Source organism: Phyllostomus hastatus, unplaced genomic scaffold (assembly GCF_019186645.2).
Source record: "Phyllostomus hastatus isolate PE091 unplaced genomic scaffold, TTU_PhHast_1.1 phas_contig_113, whole genome shotgun sequence".
NCBI lineage: Eukaryota > Metazoa > Chordata > Mammalia > Chiroptera > Phyllostomidae > Phyllostomus > Phyllostomus hastatus.
Window position 1 is genome coordinate 2,933,103 of NW_025333530.1, and position 21,332 is coordinate 2,954,434.

A 21,332-nucleotide genomic window follows, 5' to 3' on the forward strand; every position below is an offset into this window, starting at 1 on the left:
AACTTACTCAAAACCACGCCATGTATTGGGGTTTCTTACTCCCTGTCTCATTTTTCCAGCCACTTCACTGCTGCTTCTCTGAGATCTCCTTCCAAATGAATGACATGAATCCCAGCTCCTTTTTCAGACTCCACTTTCAGATAAAATTAAAAATAGTCACCTTTGTAACACATTTATAATAATTTGACTGTAGATTCTTTTACATTTTATGTCTTCAATCATAGTACCTTTGTATATTGACAGATTTGTTCATTTCAATTCTTATGCATTTTGTCTAATACCTTTACTTTCCATGCTATCTAAGTCCTCCAGAAAAGGTATTGTAATGACTAGCATTCTTATCTTACTCCTAATTTTATTGTAAAAGTAATGTTTCAAACATTTTTCCATGGAAAAGAATGTTTTCATTCAGTTTTTGTTAGATGCCCTTTAACACATTAAGAAAGTTTCTTTATATTCAGATTTTACTAAAGATGTTTCTCATTAAGAGGTGCTGATTTTATTTTTTACTTTTTTTAAAGGACGCTGATTTAAAAAATGTTTTCTACATCTTTTTTCATTTGTCGATGAGATAAATGACATTTGTCCATATTCTGATAATAAACTACTTCTGTACTAAAAACTTATGATGTATTGTTCTTTTATATCCTGTTGAATTTGATTTGCTATTTTTTACAACTTATACATTTATGTACACAAGAGAGATTTGCTCATGCTGTCCTTCTCTGGCTTTGCTATTAACATTCTGCCTAGTTTTATAAAATGATTTGGGAAACACTCATTCTTTTCCTAGACTCTAAAGAACTTATATAAGTTTGGAATGACCTTTTCATTGAAAATTTCATAAAAAATATATTTTCCATATAAGAAGAGCCTTCAGATTTAATTTATTTAATGATTCTTATGTACTGAATTATTTTCCCTCCAAATCCATATGTTGTAAACCTAACCCCTACTGTGGCTGGCTGTATTTATAGTAAGGATGTAATTAAGGTTAAATTAGGTCATAAAGGTGGAGCTCTGAGCCTATAGGATTAGTGTCCTTTTAAGAAGAGCTGCCTGAGGGCTAGTCTCTCTTTCTAGCATGTGAAAATAGAGTGAGGAGGTGGTCATCTGCAAACCAGGAAGAATTCTCACTGGGAACCAAATTTACTAACACCTTTTGATCTGGGACCTTTTGATCTGGGACTTCTCAGCCTCCCAAACTTGGTGAAAATAAATTTCTATCATTTAAGTCACTCAGTCTATGACATTTGTTACAGCAGCCAGAGCAGACTAATACAGTAGTTATGAAGGTATTCAGCTTTTCTGTTTTTTTTTATTTTTTAAGGAATTTATCCAATCAAATTTATTGTCATATGTAACCTGTCCTTTCATAGCAAATCAGATTGAAGCCCAGAAAACTTAAGTGACCTATTTGAGGGCATAAACTAGTTAGTTGCTTGACTTAAAAATCAAGTTTTCTCACTCTGGCTATTATGGTGCAGAGTTGAGCACAGACCTGCAAACTGAAGAGTCACCTATTCTATTCCCAGCCAGGGCACATGCCTGGGTTGCAGGCCAGATCTCCACCTGGGGGTGTGTGAAAGGCAACCAATGTTTCTCTCCCTCTCTTTCTCCCTTGTTCCTCTCTAAAAACAAACAAATAAAATCTTTTTAAAAAAATCAAGTGTTTTCAAATTGTATTTTTGGTTAATAACACTTGCAATATATCTTTGCAAAGAAAGCTTTAATAAAAATGTTGATGCTCCCAATAGACTAGAAATTCTAACTTTTAATTACATATTATTTGAGATTGTATATTCAGCTAGCATAACCTTTGGCAAAAAGTTTAATAATCATATTGTGCATTACCAAGCTCATTTTACTTCAAATATTCTCAGTGCTTAATCCCTGAAGAAGAGAGAGTTATCACATGGGCATTCACCAATTATCTTTCCACAACATATTTCAGAACTATGTGTGAATCTGTCAAAAACCATATTTTCAGAAGTGTGTCACAGCCCCAGTTAAACATAAACAAAGCTGGGAAAATACCCAAATCCACATGGTAAGGTTTTGATGAATATTAAAAAACCAAGTCCAGATATGGGGACCAGGGCTTCACCTTGATTACAGGGCAAGGAGTAGAAGCCTGAGGAAAGACCACATCCACAAAAACATGGTGGCAGTGTAGTTTCAGAAGTGTGGAGAGAGACAAGGTGAGAAAAAAATCAGGTTAAAAAATCCTTGACAAATTATTCCCTCAATTTTGTACCTGTAAAAATAAAGATAAAGAAGCCTGAAATTCTCAGTCATTTAGATGGAAATGGAGCTTCATAATGCTTATAAGCAAACCCCTGAGCAGATGTCTGTGTTTGGGAGGCCACAGAGAAATTTCAGGAGCCTCAGAAAGCTTAGAGGAAGAAAGTAAGATTGATAAGCATGTCACTACAGATAGTCCAATCTCAGCCTGATGCTTTATGTGCATCATTCCATTAAATCCTTTCATCCACCATAAGAAAGAACTGAAACCCTAAGAGTCAACACCTCATAGTTTACAAAGGGTCATACAGACTTCACCACCACTGGACAGAAAATAGACTTGGATATCTCTAGCCCCACTGCAGAGTGAAGGTTCATGGCACATTGACATGGTACTTTCTTACCAAACCAGAGATGAGGCAAAGGCATGTATTGATAACCGAGCACTCATCCTGACTTTTGGAATGGAAGCAAAGCAAGACAAAGAAAAGATTAACATCTCCATATTTGGCAAAAAGCAGAGTGTTGAGTTATCCATTGTACATAACAAACCATTACAAGACTTGGTGGTTTAAGACAATAATGATTCGTTATTTCTCAGAATGCTTCAACTGGCATTTCTTCTGTTGGGGCTGGATTATCCAAGATGACTTCTCACATGGATGGTACTTTAGGGCTGGAACTACCGGGGCTGCTCCAGTTGTTTGGGCATCTCTCTTTTTCCACATGGTCTTTCCAACAGAGCAGCCAGATTTCTTTATTTAGTGGCTTAAAACTCCAAGACTGAACAGTTCAAGAATATAATACCTTAAAATACAAATGATTTTCAAAACTCTACTTGTGTTATGTTTGCTAACGTCCAAAGCCCAGAATCAGTGTCAGAGGAAATAATGTAAAATGTAAAGATCAAAAGGCATTGCATACACTATACAACCTGAGTAAGAAACAAGGCAGAAGAAGACTGAGAGGAACCAGCATCAGTCCACCTGTAAAGGTGGGCTGGAAGAGAATCAGAAGAATGTCAACTGCACTGCAAACTTCTAGAGTCCCCCTCCAGCCTGATCAAATGCCAGTAGCAAGTCCAAAATATCAGCCAGCCTCACAGACTCTAACATGAGGAAAATAGGTTTTTACAATAAACATATAGTGGACATAGGAGTGGACATAACATGGCAATATGAAATCCAGAAGCAAATGATGTTTGGGAATCAAAAAGGCAAAAACTTGACCTCAAATAAGCAGATCCAATTATAGGATTCTAATTCCTGGTCATTGCAGGTCAAGGAGAACTAGAAATACTAGAGATGTCATGATTCCTATATAAATAAAATAGTAGGCTTTTTATTTTACTTTTAAATTACAATTGACATTCAATAATATTTTATATTAGTTTCAGGTATACAGCATGGTAGTTAGACAACTAAATAATTTACAGTGTTCCCCTAATAATTCAAATACCCTCCTGATACCATACATAGGTTTTATAATATTATTGACTATATCTTTATGCTGTACTTTATAATCTCATGACTATTTTATAACTACCAATTGACAAAACAGTGTTAAGATACTCAGAGCCAAAGTATTAGGCAAAACTTCATCTCAGCAACTAGCCAGAAGGCTGCTTTATGAAAATAGGAAGCACCCTCAGAGCTACACCAGTCTAAATGTGGCTTGATTCTAAATCCTTGAGCATTGCTGGAGGTGTTTCAGATCCCCCAAATCACAGGCATGGCTTCCCCAGCCCATATGGAGAGGACATATGTCCTTTTATATTGCTTTTCTTTAAAGAACCACCACTAATCCATTATGTATGTTTTTGATGGGGTTGTACCTGGTACTTCTCCACAGTGACAGCAACAGGTGTGTGACCCAGGCCTTGTCAATAGTAGCTCTCTTCCCAACAAAAGAGATTTATCCTGATTTGTGATCCTGTGTTCTAAGCAGTGACAATCAGCATTCTTCTCTGGGATTGAATTTCAGATATGATTTTCAGAACTTTTTTTCTGTTGAGATTGCTGAAATAGGAGAATATAAGTCTAATTTTGAGTAGTCTTCTTCTGTTATGTGGAAAGTCTTTCTATAGGATAAAATGAAGCAGACAAAACCACACACAAAAGACAGAGACAGCAAGTCTTGGTGGCTTTTTCTGAGGCAATACTTCTCACAGTTTTTCTTTAACCAGGTGAGTTATGTCATGATCTTTTTCTACCATGTGAGTGACTGTACTAGTGTGCTCAAGCTGCTATAACAAAAATACCACATACTGAATGCCTTAAGCAACAGAAACTTATTTCTCACAGTTACAGAGGCTGGGAAGTCTTAAGATCAAGGTGCCAACCAATTCAGTTTTTTGTGAGATCTCTCTTCCTGTCTTGCAGATGGCCACCTCCTTGCTGTGTCTGTGTCTTCACATAGCCTTTCCTTCATGCCTGTGGAAAGAGAGAGCTCTAGTCCTTCTTCCCTTTTTCTAAGGACAATAAATCCTATCATACCAGAGCCCTGCCCTTATGACTTTATTACTTCCACATGGGCTTTATCTCCAAATACAGAGTTTAGGGCTTCAACATAAGTATGAGCTCTGGCTGGAAAAAGTTCAGCCATTGTTAATGTAAAGAACAGTAATGTAATGTCTGTGTGATATCGATGTAACCTGGCAGCCAAGAAAAGTGGACTGGAATACACATGTGTGAATAATGACAACTTCAGTGCCCTAGTTGGTGAGGGCAGTACACACTGTTGAGTGAGAATGTATACTGTGTGGCTGTCCCACTCAAAATGGTTGAGCAAATAGAGCAATGAATCTACATCAAATTTTGCATTAAGCTTGAACATTCCTACACAGAAACTATTCAGATAATTCAGAAGGCTATCAGGGATCATACAATGAGTGCAATGGAAATAAAAGTGTGGCACTAAAAGCTACAAAGATGGTCAAGAGTCTGCTGAGAGTGATCCATGATGTGGAAGGCCTGCAACAAGCAGAACACTGAGAATATTGAATGTGTACAGGCTGGAATCAACAAAGATTGGCAACTGACAGTGTGAGAATTAGAAGCTGATCTGGGGATTTCAAAAACTACAGTATTTGATATTTTGATGTAGGATCTTGCCATGAAACATGTGGCAAAATTCATTCCACAGCTTATGCTACCAAAGCAGGGGAACATTATGCTGCAGTTGTTAATGGCTCCATTCAAACCACTACCAATGAACCAGATTTCCTCAAGAAGGTCATAACCAGAGATTAACCATGGGCCAATGGCTATGATCCAGAAACAAAGGCCCAGTCATCCCAGTGGAAGTCAACTGGTTCTCAACACCTAAAGAAGGTGTAGCATAGTGGCAGCAAGATCAAAATCACGTCAACTGTGTTTTCAGATTGGGAAGTTATTGTTCATCACAAGACACCCCCCCATGCCAAACAATTAATAAGGAGTTCTTTGTTGGTTGAGAGGTGCAATACAATGAAAATGGGTGCAGTTATGGGCTACTAGTGATTTGCAGCTTCATTATGGCAACATGCACACTCATGCTTCACATCTTATGTATAGTTTTGTGGCCAAATATCAAATCATCCAGGTTACTCAGCCCCGCTACAGCCCATATTTGGTGCCCCGTGACTTTTGGCTTTTCCCAAAACTAAAATCACCTTTGAAAAGAAAGAAATTTCAGATTATCAATGAGATTCAGGAAAATACAATGGGATAGCTGATGGCAATTCCAACAAAGGATTTTGCAGAGTGTTGAACAGTGGAAGAGATGCTGGAGGAAATGTGTGAGGTCCCAAGGTGCCTACTTTGAAGGGAACCAAGGCGTCATTATCCTATGTGCAATGTTTCTTTTATCTTGTATCTTATTTTTTCATAGTGAATGGCTGGATACTTTCTGGACAAATCTCATCATATGTGGGATAGGGGACACAAACATTCAGTCCACGGGAGTAATGAATCTACCTTTTTTCCTACAATGAATGTGTTTGTGCCGCTTACAACCAAGAGTCCTGACTTATCAGAGAGAAAAGCTCTTACAGGCAGGGAAAGGTTGCCAGGAAAACTCTCATAGATCCCAATCCTGAATTATCAGATAACTTCAATGGACATATATTGGTGCATCTCCATTCCTAGTACTATTCTTTAAAGAGAACCCCAGGTGGTGTACCATTTCATTCACTCAATGTCATTTTTTCAGCATCTATTATGTCTCAAGTGATAGAAAATAGTTCAGAAAGACACAGCTGCCTTCTTTAAAGAACTCCCTCTAATTTATATCTTTTGCTGCTCATTCACATATACTGTTGGAGGCATTTCAATTTTCAAATCCAGCTCTATTCATTATTAAAAACTTGGCAAAACTAAACAGTAGTGTAGACTGTCAAGAAAATATTTTATTACTCATATAGCAATTAAAATAAATAGTCATAAATCATACCTGGCAAACCCAAGTTCTGCCTGGGTAAGAAGTTTTCTTCTTTGCTTTTCTGCATGAACAAAGCATCTGAAATAAAGAGCACCTCTTAAGAACTCAGAACCACATACTGAGCTCTAACATTTATAAAAGACAAAGGCCTTGCTTATAGTGATTGTGCCTTTTTTTCTGTTGTATATTAATCTTCAAACACATAGAACTGTAGAGCCCAGAGTTTAAACCTTAGAGTATGCAATTTTTAAAAAAATCATTTTGGTAGTCAGAAGGTCCCAGAAAGGAATTCAGACTGTGACAAGAGACTCCAACTGTATAACAAGTGTATGAATCAATCTTACTGAACAGGTGGGGGAAAATGATGCCAACCTTAGAAACTCTGGAAATAAGTGGATTCTGGGAGACTAAAGGCTAAAGTATTGGCACATAAGCACAGTATTCTACTTTACAAAGTTACTTTCTACCAGGATATGGTTTAAAAATTCTGATGCTATTATAAGTGTACACTGGAACTGAACAATTAACTAAATAGAGTTTTTCACTGTTGGATTGGGAATTTACAGACAAAAGGGAAAGGAGGCTAGAATAATGGATTAGGCTTGGAGGCATGAGTATGAACTCATGTTTATCATAATATAAATACAAATAATCACATATAGGAATACTTGTAGATATTTGTATGTACATGTGTTAGTATACATCTATATGTTTTCTTGTGTGGTCAGCGGAGAGCCTAAAAATGTACCTCAGTTACAATGAGCCCAACTAGTGCCCACATCCTACTTTCTAATGTCATTCTACAATGAAAATAGCCAGGCTCCTTGGGAAATGGCTGATTCTAAGACTGGACTGGCACATTTCAATCCCTGATCCATTGGGGAATTTACCCTGCTTATAATTTAAGGGATAGATCTAATTTTGGCTTTCTCTATGTGACAATTCAGTTATCATACCTGCACTTACTAAAATGTTCATTTTTTCCTATTGTTTGAAGTGCCAGCTTTATCACATGGTTAACTTTTATATGTAATTGAGTCTATTTCAGGATTTTCTATTCAGTTCTGTTCTGTTAGTCTGTCTTTTCGCACCTATACCACACTGTTTCATTTACAAAGCCATTAATACCTAGTAGGGCTAAATTCCATGAATTGCTCTTTTATTTTCTCACTAACTTCCTTATTCTTCTTGCTTGTTTGTTCTTGCAAATCAGAATGTTGTAGCTGGATTTGTCCTGTGGACTATAGTTTGCCATACTGATCTTACCACTCTTCTTGAACACATCTGCAAAATAGCCTGTAAAGCCCCACACCAACCTTTACATGCTCTTCTCGGATTGGCCTTCTGACCCTTCCACTGAGTACCTATTAGTGTTTATGTAAAGGTATCTCACCATTATTTTAATTTGCATCTCTCACATAAGTAATGCTGTTGAGCATCTTTTCTTGGGCTTATTTTCCGTTCTTTGATGAAGCATCTGTTCAAATATTTTGCCATTTCTAAAAAATCAGGTTATCATCTTATTGCTAAATTATTCAATTGTAAGTAATCTTTTTGCATTCTGGTCTTCTATTATTTTTTTATTTTAAAAATAAGTTCTTTCTAAACCTAAAATAATGAAATACAATATGAGGTGAAAATCAGTGTTTTTCACCATTTTAAAAATAATTTCTCATTTCCCCACTGATTTATGAAGACTGTTTTATCAAGGGTTTTCTTCATCTGTTCAATATCAGGAATTGAATCTGTTATTTATCAGTCTATTTTAATTCCATTGTACCTTATCAATACTTTTTATTTCAGTATTCTTTTAAATACTTTTGTTTATCATCAAAATGAAATTTTAAAAAATATGGGAAGTTTAAAAATTCTATTGCACTAGCCTTTAGACTACTTTGAATGAATATTCAGTCTTCCAATTTAATTTGGATTTTTTGTGTCACTTAATCAAATTTCATGTTTTTCTTCATTTACATCATATGTATTTTCCTTATATTATTCCATTTTTGTTGTATCATTTTCACACATTGTTATAATTCTTCTGGTATAGAAAAATTGAGGAATTTTTAAATATTTATTTTATATGCAACTATCTTAATAAACATTTTCAGTTTAATAATTTCTTGGTGTAGTCTTCTGTACTTCTAAATAATATGTAAAAATATCTTCTGGAAATTATAATTTGTTTTCTCCTTTTATGTGTGCTTATATGCTGTTTCAGGCCATCTTTAATGGGTTAGAAGTTAGGAAAAATTTAGCATGTATTGAAACAGCATTGTTAGTTTGCTTCTGATTTACATAGGAGTGCCTGTAATGTTTCATGACTAAATATATTACTGGCTTTAAGTTAGACATTATCTATCCACAGAAATACATACTTGTACTTACTGAGTGTTGTCTTTTTAAAATTCAAAATGGTTATTAAATTTAATAAAAAGTTTTTTATATAGAAAGTGATAAAATTATCTTGCTGAGAAAACGTCATGGATACAATTCTTTGAAAACATTTCCAATTTACTCCATGGTTATTCAGCTGTTCTACTTCTGTGTCAATTCTAGTGTTTTATATTTTACCAGAAAATGGTCAATTCCTGCAAGATTATGAAAAGTCTATAGGGTTATACAATTCTAATATTTTGTCTTTCTTAAGATTTCTCTTTAATTTTATTTTTTATTTTCACTTTATCCTTTTGTAAAAGGGTCTTTTGGTATCCTAATTATATTTTCCAAGAAAAAAAAGATACACAGGTAGAGTTGATCCTAATTATTCATGGATTCTGAATTTGCAAATGTACCTTCTCATTAAAATTTATGTGTAATCCTCCCCAAACAATGTCTTCATTGTCATCTGTAGATATGTGTACAACAGAAACAATGTTAAGTGACCTAAGAGGCAAAATCCAGCTGAGGAAGAAAGCGAAGACTCTTGTTTCAGACCTCATACTTTGAAACAGGGTCTTTATGATTGTATAGGATCAAAATACTTTCTATTTCTATGGGTTATTTAGAAATATGCTGTTAAATTTCCAAATACTTGGAGATATTCCAGTATCTTTTAAAACATTGATTTCTAGCCCTGGCTGGCGTAGCTCAGTGGATTGAGTGTGAGCTGCCAACCAAAGTGTCACAGGTTCGATTCCCAGCCAGGGCACATGCCTGGGTTGCAGGCCACAGCCCCCAGCAACTGCACATGGATGTTTCTTTCTCTCTCTCTATCTCCCTCCCTTCCCTCTCTAAAAATAAATTAATAAAATCTTTAAAAAATAAAATAAAGTATTGATTTCTAGAAAATTACATTGTTTTCAGTGAGTATATGTGTTGCGCGTGGGTCACCGGCCAGCAGTGACCATGGAACGCTGTGGATGGCTCAACGATAAACACGCGAGAAAAAACACCACATGCACAGAGACAAACTAGTTTCTGTGGGGAAGTAGGGACGAAATGGCCACCCCCCCTACTGGGGGAGCGCGCTGATTTACCGTCCATACCTGCTTTTATTAGGCTCATTTTGCATAATAATTCAGGTAAAGTACAGTACTCATTAGGGGAAGTAAGGAACTATAGAAAACAAAGAACTCTGCTGGTCTATTGAGTTGGGGGTCAAAGAACTGTAAGACTGAGGAACAAACTAACTTCCTCCTAAGACCCTTCTCATTCAACTGAGAGCATTCTAAACAAAGAAGGTTTCACAGTAATTTACATGTTCTTTCTTAGGCCTGATCACCCCGGGAAATCCGCACTTCTCAGTACCGAGCTGTACTACCCTGTCATTGTTTCAGGCTTAGGTGGAGCAAGGGAACTAGGTAACCAAGAGATAAGGAGATTTTCTCCCAGACGCTGAGAACTCAGACTTTGTCAAAGCCGAGGAGTGAGGGTCCATCACCCCCTTTTGCTGCAGCCCCCCAAGTCCTTCTTTTGGGGGGCCTCCCAAAGTGATCGTGCCTGGCTTAGGTCGTTCCCCCCATGGGGAATCTTACCCGTCTTTGGCTAACCGACCAAGCTTTTGGGGGTTCAGTCATGAATAAAGCAGCAGAAGCAGCATTCCTGCCAGGAAGATAAGCTTTTATCTCCTTGCCGGCTTACGGTTCCAAGGGCGTTCCCTTAGCTTTAGCCTAGGCGGGGGTTTCAGCCTCTGATACCAGTCAGGGCGGTTCCCAACATATATGCAGTATAATTTCCATTCTTTCACATTTGTTAAATTTTATTTATGTCCCAGCATGAACCATATTTTGGTGAATATTCTACATGCACTAAAAAAGAATATATAATATATGGTTATTGGGATATAGTATTCTATAATTGACAATTAGATCAAGTAGTATTCAAACTTATGTTCTTTTTTAAAATTATTTTATTGTTTTCCAAGTACAGTTGTCTGCATTTTTGCCCCACCATTCCCCCCACCCTAGCCATCTCCACCTCCCTCCCCTGATTCCACAACCCCTTGGTTTTGTCCATGTGTCCTTTATAATTGTTCCTGTAAACCCTTCACCCTTTCCTTGCCATTATCCCCTCCCACCTCCCAACAAACTGTCAGTTTGTTCTTAATTTCAATGTCTCTGGTTATATTTTGCTTGTTTGTTTGTTTTGCTGATTAGGTTCCACCCAAAGGTGAGATCATATGGTATTTGCCTTTCACCACCTGGCTTATTTCACTTAGCACAATGCTCTCCAGTCCCATCCATGCTATTGCAAAAGGTAGGAGCTACTTCTTTCTTCTGTATGGTATTCTGTCGTGTACATGTACCACAGTTTTCTGACCCACTCACTTACTGACAGGCACTTAGGTTGCTTCCAGTACTTGGCTATTGTAATTTGTGCTGCTATGAACATTGGGGTGCATAGGTTCTTTTCAACTGGTGTTTCCGGGTTCTTAGGATATAATCCCAGCAGTGGAATTGCTGGGTCAAAAGGCAGTTCCATTTTTAGTTTTCTGAGGAAACTCCATACTGTTTTCCACAGTGGCTGCACCAGTCTACAATCCCACCAACAGTGCACTAGGGTTCCCTTTTCTTCACATCCTCTCCAACACTTGTAGTTTGTTGATTTGTTTATGAAGTGGTATCTCATTGTGGTTTTAACTTGCATCTCTCTGATGGACAGTGATGCCGAGCATCTTTTTATGTCTCTGGACCCTTTTCATGTCCTCCTTGGAGAAGTGCCTGTTCAGGTCTTTTGCCCATTTTTAATTGGGTTGTTTGCCTTCCTGGAGTGGACTCATGTTGAGTTGTTTGTATATTTTGGTGATCAAACCCTTGTCTGAGGTATCATTGGCAAATATGTTTTCCCATACAATTGGGGTTTTTTTTTCACTTTAATGCTGTTTTCTTTAGTCATGCAGAAGCTTTTTATTTTGATAAAATTCACTTTGCTTATTCAAATAATTACTGAGAGATGAGTTTTTAAATCTCCAGTTATTTTGGTTTATTTATCTATTTCTTCTTCTATTAAGTCATTTTTTCTTCATGTATTTTGAAGCTACCTTTTTTAAAGTCCAATGTTTAAGAGACCAAAGGTGGCAGTGGAGTAGGTGGAAGTTACATTAATCTTTTCCCAGGATGAAATTGGAATTACAATTAAATTATAGAAAAAATTCTCCTGAAGAACCAACTGAACACTAGCTGGAGGGAAGCCTTAAAACCAAGGACTTATGGAATAAACCACATCACATCAAGACTGGTAGAAAGTGCGGAGGCAAAAGAAGGCTGGCTAGGCTCCCATGGGCAGCAGCTGAAGTAACAGAGAGAAGCTTCAGTGACCAGGGAGTTCCCCCTGAGAAGTGTGGCATCTAAACCCCAGGCTGGGCTCCCCAGCCTAGAGCACCAGAGCCAGGAAAGGAAGCCAGACAACATCCAGCTGTGAAAAGCAGCAGGGTTTCTGTCCACCAGGGACAGATGGCTATAGACTCCGAGAGTTTCTAAAAGGGCCAACACAAAAAATTTCCTTTGCTGCAATTTACCCTGGGATTCAGCAGAGGAAGGGCAAAGCAGACTAGAGCCACATGAGGAAAATCTGGGTTTGGTTGCTCTGGGAAGAGAGAAGGGTTGGCTACCAGGATCACTGTGCTCAATCATTCCCCATAATGCAGTAGCCATCTTTCTCCAGTAGAGCATTCCATTGCTCTTGCATCAGCCTGGGAGGAAGCAATAGTGCCACCTGTAGGAATCACTTTCCCTCCACTGTGTGGAGCATAAGCCCTGTTACTGAGGACTAGAGGTGGAGGCACTTTCAGTGATTAAACCTAACAGAAAGACTGCAGGTGGAGGCAGATCTCTGAAAGTTCTGAGACTTTGGCTGATCATCACCCAGGCCTGGTGCTGGTAAACTCTGCCTTTGGTGCACAGCTTGGTTCTTTCTTCACACCCTGTGGCCCAGTGAAGGGAGCCACAAGCTGGGGACCGCTGATACCTCCAAACAGGTTGTCCAGGGCAAGTCACAAGCAGTGTGCAATATAGGTCTGTACCAGAGTCTTTACAGATCTATGTAATACACTGAAACAAACATGAAGAGGCAGCCAAAATGGATGGACAGAAAAAAAATAGGCCTCAAATGAAAGAACAAGAGAATTCTCCAGAAAAGCTAAATGATATCAAAGCAAGCAATTTATCAGATACAGAGTTTAAATGATTGTAGTGATACTCAACAACATGAAAAAGACACACACAAAAAAAACAATAAAAAATGACCAGTCAGAAATAAAGGATGAAATATCTGAAGTCAATAATATACTGGAAGGAATAAACAGTAGGTTGGTAGACCAGATAGAAAAATCACCCAAGCAAAGCAGCAAAAAGAAAAAAGATTTTAAAAATATGAGGACAGTTTAAGAAAACTTTGAGACAGCATGTAGCACAACAATATCCACATCACTGGGATACCAGGAGGAGAAGAGAGAAACAAGGGATCAATAACCTATTTAAAGAAATATAACCAAAATTTCCCTAACTTTGTAAAAGGAAAAGACACACAAGTCCAGGAAGCATACAGAGTCTCAAATGAGATGGACCCAAAGAGGCACACACCAAGATACATCATAATTAAATGGCAAAGATCAAGGACAAGGAGAAAATATTAAAAGCCTCAGGAGAAAAGCAGTTAGTTGCCTACAAGAGAGCTCCCATTAGTCTCTCACCTGATTTCTCAACAGAAACATTTCAGGTCAGAAGGGATTGCCATGAAATATTCAAGGCAATAAAAAGCAAAGGCCTGCAAGCAAGGCTACTTTACCCAGCAAAGCTATCATCTAAAATTGAAGGAAAATTAGGAGCTTCCCAAACAATAAAAAGCTGAGTTTTTTACCATCCCATAAATATTGCAACAAATGTTAAAGGCCTTGCTTTAAGAAAGAGAAGAAAAAGAAAATAACAAAGGAACATATTTTTTAAATAAAAAGGCAATAAATATATATCTGTCAATAATCACTTTAAAGGTAAATGACTTAAATGTTCCAATCAAAAGACATAGAGTAGGTGAATGGGTAAGAACACAAGACCCATATATATGCTGTCTCCAAGAGACCCACCACAGATCAAAAGACACACACAGAATAAAATAAAGGGATAGGGAAAAAAATTCATGTGAATGGAAGGGATAAAAAGGTGGGTGGCAATACTTACATCTGACAAAATAGAGTTTAAAACCAAGGCTATATATAGTAAGAGACAAAGAAGGACACTACATAATGATAAAGGGAACAATCCCATAAGAAGATATAACCCAACATAGGAGCACCTAAATATGTAAAGCAAATCTTAACAGACATAAGGGAAGAGATTGAAAGAAATATAGTCAATGTGGGGGATTTTAACACCCAGTGGATAGATCTTCCAGATAGAAAATCCACAAGGAGAGAATGGTCTTAAATGATACAGTAGATCAAATGGATTTAATTGATATCTTCAGAACATTTTATCCCAATGTAGCAGAATATATATCTTTTTCAACTGCACATGGAACGTTTTCTAGGTTAGACTGCATGTTAGGATACAAACAAGTCTCAATAAATTTTCAGAGTGTGAAATCATATCAAGCACCTCCTATGACCATAATGCTATGAAATTAGAACTCAATCACAGGAAGAAAACTGAAAAATAAACAAAGATATGGAAGCTACATAACATGTTATTAAACAATGAATGGGTCAACAATGAGATCAAGGAAGAAATCAAAATGTACCTTGAAAGAAATGAAAATGAGAACACAACAATCCAAAATCTGTGGAACACTGGGAAAGCAATCCTAAAAGGGGAGGTCAAATAAACAATATAACTTTGCACTTACAGGAACTTGAAAATGAATAACATACAAATCCCAGAGAACATAAAAGGAGGGAAATAGCCCTGGCTGGTGTGGCTCAGTGGATTGAGCACTGGCCTGTGGACCAAAGGGTCTCGGTTCAATTCTCAGTTAGGGCACATGCCTGGGTTGTGGGCCAGGTGACCAGTAGGGGGTGTGTGAAAGGCAACCACACATTGATGTTTCTCTCCCTCTCTTTCTCTTTCCCTTCCCCTCTCTCTAAAAATAAATGAATAAAATCTTTAAAATAATAATAAAAAATAAAAGTCAGATAAAGGTCTGCTGATTTCTAAAAAAAAAAAAAGGAGGGAAATAATAAAGATCAGACCAATAGTAAAATGAAATACAGTCTAAAAAAATACCAAAGAACAATGAATCTAAAAGCTGGTGTTTGAAAACAAAGTGGACAGTCCTTTAACCAGACTCATCAAGAAAAAAGGAGACAGGACTCAAATAAAATCAGAAATGGAAGAGAAGAACTAACAACTGACAACAAAGAAATACAAAGGATTGTAAAAAAAAAAAACATTATGAACAACCATATGCCAAAAAAATTGGATGAAATGGATAAATTCCCCAAAAATACAATCTTCCAAAACTAAATGAGGAAGAATCTGAGAATCTGAATACACAGTTTATACCTAGTGACATTGAAGCAGTAATCAAAAAACTCCCAACAAAAGGCCTGGGACAGATGGCTTCACAGGAGAATTTTACCAAACATTCTATGAAGAACTAACACCTCACCTTCACAAATTATTTCAAAAAATTCAAGAGGTGTGAAGGCTCTCAAGCTCATTTTACAAGGCCAGAATTATTCTAATTTCAAAATCAGACAAAGACACTATAAAAAAAAGAAAATTACAGGCCAATATCCCTGATGAATATAAATGCTAATTCCTCAACAAAATATTAGCAAAACAAATAAAGCAATACATCAAAAAGATCATACACCATGATCAAGTGGGCTTTATTCTTGGAATGCAAAGTTGATACAACATTCACAAATCAGTCAATGTGATAGACCACATAAACAAAATGATGATTAAAACCCCATGATCATATCAATGGATGCAGAAAAAGCATTTGATAAAATCCACACACATTTATAATAAAAATTCTCAGCAGAGTGGGAAGAGAGGGACTATACCTAAATGTAATAAAGGCCATATGAGGTCTGTCTGGAAAAACTCCAGCCATTGTTAATATAACAAGGACAGTTTGCATGACATTGATGTAACCTGGCAGCCATGGAGAATAGACTGGAATATACATTTGTGAAGAATGGCAACTTCACTGTACTAGTCAGTAGGGGTGTTAGATGTTATTGAATGAGCATGTGTGTTGTATGGCTGTCACATTCAAAATGACTGAGTAGAGCAACATCTCCATCCATTTTGCTTTGAGCTTGAACATTCCTCCACAGAAACTATTCAGACAATTCAGAAGATCACAGCTATAGACAACTGGTGATTGGCAGCTTCATCGAGACAATTGCCCACTCATGCACTATGTCTCATGTAGAGTTTTTTGGTGAAACATCAAATCACTCAGGTGAATCAGCCCCCATACAGCTCAGATTTGGCAGCCTGCAAGTTCTGGCTTTTCCCAAAACTAATATCACTTTGAAAGGGAAGATATTTCAGACCATTGATAAGATTCAAGAAAATATGATGGGAAGCTGATGGCAAATAGGAGAACTATGTGAGCTACCAAGGTGCCTATTTGAAGGGGACTGAGGCATCATTGTCATATGTACATTTTTTCTTGTATCTTATATCTTCTTTAATAAATGTCTCTATTTTTCATATTACATGGCTGGATAACTTCTGGACAGACCTCATATATGACAAATCTACTGCCAGCATCATACTCAATGGTGTACTCAAAAATTACAAACACACCCCTTAAGATCAAGCACAAGACAGAGATATCTGCTTTTGCCTTTCTTATTCAACATAGTACTTGAAGTCAAGCCACAGCAATCAGACAATAAGGAGAAGTATAAAGCATACAAATTGGAAAGGAAAGAGTAAAACTGTCATCGTTTGCAGATGACATGACACTATACACAGAGAACCCTAAAGATTCTACCAAGAAACTACTAAAACTGATAAATGAATTCAGTAAAGTAGCAGAGTACAAGATTAATATCTAGAAATCTGTTGCATTTTTACATGCCAATAATGAACTCTCAGGAAGGAAAACTAAGAAAGCATACTTTTCACAATTGCCTCAAAAACAATGGAATACCTAGGAATAAAGGAAACCATGGATGTAAAGGGCCTGCACTTAGAAAACTATAAGACACTGAAGAAAGAAACTGAAGATACAAATAAGTGGAAGCACATACCATGTTCATGAATTAACATCATTAAAATGTCCATCCTACTCAAAGCAATCTATGGATTCAATGCAATTCCTATCAAGATACCAATGACATGTTCCACAGACCTAGAACAAAAATTTCAAAAAGTTCTTTGGAACCACAAAAGGCCCCAAATAGCAAAAACAATCTTGAGGAAAAAAAAAAAACCAAAAACCAAAGTTGGAGAAATCACACTCCCAAATATCAAACTATACTATAAGCCCATAGTGATAAAAACAGTGTGATACTGACATAAAAAAAAGACACATAGATCAATGGAACAGTATAGAGAGCCCAGAAACATTTGACAGAGAAGCAAGCATACAATTGGCTAAACATACATACAATTGGCTAAAGATAGTTTATTCAATAAATGGTGTTGGAAAAATTGGAGAGATATGTGCAGAAAAATAAAACCAGACCACCTTCTTATACCAAACACAGGAATAAATTAAAAATGGATTAACAACATAAACATTAGACCCAAAACAATGAAAATCCTAGAAGAAAACATAAGCAGTAATATCTTGGACATTTCTTATAGCAGTATTTTTTCTGATATATCTCCTCAGGCAAGGGAAACAAAGAAAAAATAAACAAATTAAACTACATCAAACTAAAATTTTTTTGAAAACACAGAAACCATCAACAAAATAAAATGACAACTGAATGGGAGAACATACTCATACATCTGATAAGGGGTTAATATTCAAAATTTATAAAAACATTTAAAACTCAACATCAAAAAACTCAACAATCCAATTAAAAAATGGGTAAAGGACCTGAATAGACACTTCTCCAAAGAGGACCATAGATGTATGAAAAGATACTCAATGTCACTCTTCAGAGTGACCAATTACTGTTACATGTATTTGTAACCACAACGAAATATCACCTCACACCTGTCAGAATGGCTATCATCAATATATTAGCAAACGAGTGTTGGAGAGGATGTGGAAAAAGGAGAACCTTTTCACGCAGTTGATGGGAATGCAGATTGGTGCAGCACTATGGAAAGCAGTAGAGAGTTACCTGGAAATATTAAACATGGAGCTGCCTTTTGACCCAGTGATTAATTTCTGGGAATTTTTCCAAAGAAACCTGAAACTCTAATTAGAGAATATAAGTAAGTACCCTTATGTTCATTGCAGTGTTACTCACAATCGCCAAATACAGAAACAACCCAAGTATCCATCAGTAAATGAGTATACAAAACATCTATGGCACATTTCTTCAATGGGATACTATTTTGTTGTTAAAAAGAAGAAAAGTTTACCCCTTGCAACAGCATGGATGGACCTGGAGAATATTATTCTAAGTGAAATAAGCCAGTCAGAGAAAGACAAATACCATATGATTTCACTCATATGAGGAATCTAATGAACAAATAACTAACAAGTGAAATAAAGACAGATTCATAGGTAATCAGGCTGACTACTTTTGGGGAAGTTGCAGGGAGGAGGAATTGAGCAAAAGAGAAAAAGGACCCATGGACATAGACAATAGTGTTGTGGTTGCAGTGGGGGAGATGGGTGGGTAGAGGTGGGAAGGGTATAAGGGGGATAAGGTCTTTACCTTACAATAAAAAAGGAAAATACAATAAAAAATGCAATAAAAAAGGAAAATAAAAAATGCTTAAAAGTTAAAAAATAAAATAAAGTCAGATGTTTGTAGTTTTATATCTTTTAGTTGAAATGATTTATTACCATTTGAAGAAACCTTATTTATATCTTACAATATTTTTTGTCTTGGTATCTATTTTATCTGAAATTAACAAAGCCACATTACCTTTCTAAAGATTAGTATTTATATGATATATGTTTTTCCACTTTTCCACTTACCTGTGTCTTTTTATTTAAAGTGATATCTCTTATAAACAGTCTATAGTGGGATTTTTTATTTATTTACTTTTAATTATATTTTACATATTCCCCTTTACACCCCTCCAACCAGCACCCCCAATACCTCAGGAAATCCTCATACCTCTATTCATGTCCATGGGTCACATGTATAAGTTCTTTGACTACTCCATTTCCTGTACTGTACTTTACATCCCCATGGCTATTCTGTAACTACCTATTTATACTTCTTAATCCTTTCACCTCTTCACCCATTCCCCCAAACCCCTCTCCCATCTGGCAACCATCAAAATGCTCTCGATATCCATGATTCTGTCTCTGTTCTTGTTTGCTTAGTTTGTTTTTTAGATTCAACTGTTGGCATGTATTTATTGCCATTTTATTGTTAATAGTTTTGATCTTCTTCCTTTTCTTAAATAAGTACCATTAACAATTCATATAATAATGGTTTTGTGATGATGAACTCCTTTAGTTTTTTTCTTGTCTGGGAAGCTCCTTATCCACCCTTCAATTCTAAATGATAGTTTTGGGGGGTAGAGCAATCTTGACTGTAGGTCACTGCTTTTATTACTTTGAATATTCCTTGCCAATCCCTTGTAGTCTGTAAAGTTTCTTTTGAGAAATTAACTGACAGTCTTACGAGAACTCTCCTGTAGGTAACTATTTTTCTCTTGCTGCTTTTAAGATTCTCTCTTTGTCTGTAACCTTTGGCATTTTAATTATGATGTGCTTTGGAGTGGGCCTCTTTGGGTTCACCTTGTTTGTGTCCCTCTGTGCTTCCTGGACTTGCATGTCTATTTTTTTCACTAAATTAGGGAAGTTTTCTCTCATTATTTTTTCAAGTAGATTTCCAATTTCTTGCTCTTTCTCTTCTCCTTTTGGTACCACATGATACGAATTTTGAAACACTTGGAATTGTCTCAGAGGCTGCTCACACTATGCTCTTTTTGGGGGGGAGGGGGCGGGATTCTTTATTCTTACTGTTCTGATTGGTTGGTTTTTGCTTCCTTATGTTCCAAATCAATGATTCAATTCTTGGCTTTATCCACTCTACTGTTGTTTCCCTGTATATTGTTCTTTATTTCAATTAGTGTATCCTTCATTTCTGACTGGATCTTTTTTATGCTGCTGAGGTACTCACTATGTTCCTTGAGCATCCTAATAACCAGTGTTTTGAACTCTGAATCTGATAAGACTGCTTATTTCCCTTTTGTTTCATTCTTTTTCTGGAGTTTTGATCTGTTCTTTCATTTGGGCAATGTTTCTTTGTCTTCTCATTTTGACAGTCTCCCTGTGTTAGTTTCTATTTTTTAGATAGAGCTACTTTGACTCCCTGTCTTGGTAGTGTAGCCTAATGTAGTAGGTGTCCTGTAGGGTCCAGTGGCACAGCCTCTGTATCACCCAAGCTGGGTATTCAAGGTGTGTTGTTTATGTGGGCTGAATACACCCTCCTCTTGTAGTTGACCCTTGATTGCTGTTGGCAGGGCAATAGAAGAGATTTACCCAGGCTGGTCAGTTGCAAGGACTGGCTGTGACCACTGACCACAAATTTCTGCACTCTGTGGAGCATCAGCTATGCAGGGGCGCGATGATGGTGCTCTGATGTGTTCTTTAGCTGTCGACTTGGTGCACAGGCTCTGGGGTTTCTTGGGTGGTACAGATCAAGGTCAGCCCTCATCTGTGTTCAGCCCAAAACCACCCTGCATGGGCTATAAAGCAATCTGCAGATACCTGCTACTTGTGCTATGCTTGGAGGTGAAACCAAGCTATGAACCTAGGCAGGCTGCTAGGTCTGTGCCTGGGGCCACTTAGCAAAAGGTACCAGGGCTAGGGGCTCAAAGAGGCCAGCTGTTGCTTTGTTTGAGAGGATTTTAGAAGTTGTGAAGCATTAGCCAATACCAGCCATTCATGGAAAAGCCACTTATAACAGTTTTACATTGGGTGGGACAGAGCCTCATGTTTCTAGGGTGGGACAAACAGTAATAGCCAGGTTGATGGAGTCTCAGATACAGTATTTGCCTCCCAGCTCTGTGGCTGTCTGGGTTAGGGCTCAGAAAAATGGAAAATGGCCTCTGTCTGTCTTTACGTCTGGAGGAAGCTGTCCTTCAGCTCTTGCCTTGATGCCAGACACTTCAGTCCCTCCCTTA